At 35.3% G+C, this 4,098-nt stretch overlaps 1 long non-coding RNA gene across 1 annotated transcript in view; it reads left to right on the top strand.

The window, feature by feature from the left end:
- LOC108166379 (uncharacterized) overlaps positions 1–2,218 on the top strand; it is a 19,804-nt gene extending 17,586 nt beyond the window's left edge. Inside the window, exon 3 of the long non-coding RNA XR_001776730.1 lies at positions 2,070–2,218. This is a non-coding gene — a long non-coding RNA (uncharacterized LOC108166379). The remainder of the gene's footprint in view (positions 1–2,069) is intronic.
- Positions 2,219–4,098: the final 1,880 nt, after the last annotated feature.

Here is a 4,098-nt window from a genome sequence, read left to right as displayed (position 1 = left end):
CATTCAAAACCTTTGGTTGAAATGGCGCGTTAAATTCAAGTCTCCATTACAGACCAGAGAAAACTAAAGAGAATGCAACGCTGTTGTAAGAGCCATATGAATGAAATGAATGATTATTGAGGTGATGGGAGCGCATGCCTTTGACACCTGGGTGGTGGGTGTGTCGAGGTGGGCGTGGCTGTCACTGAGGGTATGAATGGGAGCCATACTGGCTTATTATGTTTGAGGAAGCGGGTGCGCCGGGTGGTCATAATTTCTGTTGACCGTGTTTAATGCCGTTTATTGTTGATACTATTGGATGGTTTGGCCTGGTCAGTCAGTGTAAGACAAGCACGTGCAGAGGGGAGAGCTGGGGGGGCTTGACCACCTGCCCTTTTTGCTCCTTGCCCCCAACTGCCCTTTTGGTCAATTTTTTTATTTTTTATTTTTTGGGTATTACTTCCTAAGCCCTCTTCTGACACATAAAATCATGTGCTAAAATTCTTTGCTTTTTTGTTTCTTTTTTGCATAACATAATAAGCCGGTCACCTTGTTACCTTTGACCTTTGGCCGGTGACGCATGACGCAGTTGCCTCTCGCAGTAAGATAAAGCGGCTAACTGGAGCTCAACGTAGTGAACGTTCCAGATTACAGAACAGATTTTGGTGAATTAAAAAAAACGTTTTTGGTGAATAAAGTGGAGTAGACTTGCTGCTTGTCAGATGACAGAAAACATTGAAGTATCGTTTCTGCTTCAGCTCGGAGTCGTGGTTTAAGCAGAGAGGTAATGAAATACAACAGACACTGACAGGCCTCTGCGTCTGCCTTTCTCTGAAGAACTACTGAGGGGAGGAGACAGCCAGGTGAGGAGAAACTGTTATCTATCGATTCAGTATTTTTATCATCCAGACATTAGGCTGCTGTTTTTGTGCTATTAGCTAGCTGCTGGCTAACGACTTTGCTAGCAAAGCTAGACAACTAAAAAGCTCCCCTGTACCTTTAATGATGGCTGTCATTCTTTAGTATTGCTTATGCAATAAGGGCACATCACCCGTCCAAAACCGATCATCTCCATAATGGATATATGTCCGATCTTCTTATTTCCTTTGCTGCATAACGTACATTTCATTTATTCTGGCGTTAGATAAATGTGTCTTGAAGGAGAATAGCACTTAAATAATTGTCCAACAAGGATATTCATTTAGAATTAAAAATAACTCGCCCTGAATTACCATGATATATATAATGTATGTAATAAAAGTTTGTCATTAATGAAGGGGAAAAAACTCAACCCAGACTTTAAGTTTAGGGTCTGGTTCTCAGAGTATGAAGTTAAATTTATTTCCCAATTATTCAATGGGGGAAAAAAAACTAACCTCAGTTAAGTAAAATAAAATTGCAATCAAAACTTTTGGAATTGTAATGATTTTTTTTTTTTTAAGTTTGAGGCTAACTACCGTTGGTGAAACTGACTTTACTAAAAGTGCTTTCAGTTACCATCTTCGAAGAAGAAGTTTGTTGGTTTTACAGTTATTTACCCAGTGATTTTTGGTCAGAGGGAAATTACAATGTATYATTTGTTTGTTTTTAAAGGTTTTGTCGGCTCTAGTGACCTTTCTTTGGCAGTTGTCAAACAGAAAGCGAGTTATGAGAAAGAAAGAAAACATTTGTTCAAACACGAGTCCACACATTCTAAGAAAAATAATAAATAAATGACGAGAATATACTAATGACATGACGAGAATAAAGTCATAATACGAGAATAAAGTCGAAGTACTACAAAGCAGCCATAATGTTACGACTTTTTTTATGCTAATAATGGCACCAATTCCTGTATAATTTTATTTTTGTAATTAAATTTTTCTTAGTTTGTCTCCAAATACTCAAAGTATAACATTGGAAATGTATTTATATTAGTAATGTTATGTAAGCTGAGTTCATGATCGTCTGTGCTAATTAATATGTTTTACATAACATATAACAAACTSTAACTGTGCAATTATTAAAATCTAAGTCTACGTTGTATAAAAGCAGTGTAAATATAATCGCAGCGAAGCCATTACTACCCAAACTGATTTCTATTTTCACAGAATAAAAACACACACAGATCATCGGCCGTCACATTCACATGAAACCGGACAGCATGGATCGATAATTGAAATTGAATATGGAGTCCAGCAGCAGAGCAGATGGAGGAGGGAAGAAAACTGGAAACATGCCAATCAGCAGGTTCTTTTTGTTTTTCNGTTGGGTTGGAAAGAACATGGGTCCATTTCCCACAACATATCTGTGTGAAGTGAGCTTCTCTAGTCTGGCTACTATAAAAACTAAAACCAGAGAGTGACTGAGAGCTGTGGAGGAAGAGCTTTGTCTTTCTTCAATTTCTTCAATGTAAAATGTGATAAAAATGCATTTTTGTGTTTATTTGATTCCTATTCAAGAGACTTTGATAAGAATGACTATATATGGAATAGAGGCGGCTACAGGGTATCTTTGTTTCCATTTTTGGTTGGTGGTGTGTCTTGAGATTTTTTCAATTAAAATAATGTACCTTGGGTCAAAAAAGGTTGAAAAACACTGCCCTAATCTACCAAGACTATGTAGAGCAGAACGATTCATTTGTGTGGATTGTTAGATGATTTCTTTTGTTGTGAAATGTAATTTCTAAGCAATGGAGCAACAAAAATACAGCAAAGTGACTCAATTTACAGCTCTACATGAACTCTGCTGCCAACTAGTGGTTAAATGTAAAACAACAAAAAACTGCAAAAGCACAAAATCTTACCACATATTTTCGGTCTAGTTTCTATTGAAAATATCTCATTACACTTGAAATAAGACAAAACTAACTTACAAGTAACTTTTTAGCAAGATATACCAGCTTGTTTTAAGTAATTAATCCCTTAATATAAATTTGAAAAAGTTCTAGTTCCACTGACAGATTATTTCACTTATGACACAGGAAAAATGTCTTGATGAAAGTGAAATAATCTAACAGTGGACCCAGTTGTGTTTTGACAATTTTTAAGCAATTATTTACTTAAAATAAGCTGCTATATCTTGCTGAAGTTGTTAGTTTTGTCTTATTTCAAGTGCATTAAGAGTTTTGCACTTTAAGATTTTGTGTTTTTGCAGTGAAGTTATATATCAACTCTGAGTATTAAAATGTATCCACACATAAAACTTTTTGAGATGGATGAATTAAATATGTCAATAAATGTTGCATTAATTTTCATAGAGTCCAACAGTCCCAGTTCATGTGTGAATTTTAAACAGTGAGGCGATCCAAATCATTAACATCTGGATAACTGAGGTTAAAAAAAGTATTAAGTTCCCAACAATAAATTGACAAACTATTATTCTTAAGGAATGAAGTTTAAACATATTTAGCATTGGTTTAAGAGCCTGAGACTGCAGAACAAGCAGCTGTGTTTATTTAGGAAGGACATGGCTTATTTGCTTTTCTCAATAAATTTTGCATGAAGTTCACTGTTTAATTTTGATCACTCAAATAAAACAGAAGAAACTCAGAGATAAGGAGACAAACAGAGAGAGGACTTGTCCTACAGGATTTAAAGTTCCTGTGAATCAAATCATGTCAGACTTCTTGGTTAACTTCTAATTATATTCAGTGTCTGAACAAATACTTCACATCCTGCAGAACTCCTGAAATGAAAAGGGTTTCATTTTGAACCAGTCAGTTTATCAAGACACCGAGTCACATTTGGGAAAATACTTCAAAATAAAACAAACGCTGAAAGACGGTGCATCATGTTTCACTACAAGATAACGCTAGTCTTTTATTCCTTCAGTCCATCTTTAGTCTGAACAGAAATGACTTTTTAAAGATAGAAAATKTCACATTTCTTCCGCTTCACTTAATTTGTTGAAAATCATCAGTAGTTGCTCAAGTAAAGCTTCAAAAATGTAGAATATTATTAAAAATATTATGATAAAGGGAAATTTTTTGTCACGCATTTCAGAAACAGTCCAGTTCTTTACCTCTCAAACTTTTACCTTTCTCTCAACGTTTTATGAATGTGCTACAGCGTTTTCTGAGACATTAAATTTAGAGTTTTCGTCATCTGTTTATCCATAATCGTCGCACTTTCTTTGTTT

The sequence above is a fragment of the Poecilia reticulata genome, linkage group LG6 (assembly GCF_000633615.1).
Source record: "Poecilia reticulata strain Guanapo linkage group LG6, Guppy_female_1.0+MT, whole genome shotgun sequence".
NCBI classification, from domain to species: domain Eukaryota; kingdom Metazoa; phylum Chordata; class Actinopteri; order Cyprinodontiformes; family Poeciliidae; genus Poecilia; species Poecilia reticulata.
The sequence above is the reverse complement of the archived record's forward strand: the minus strand, read 5'-3'. Positions and strand labels throughout refer to the sequence as shown.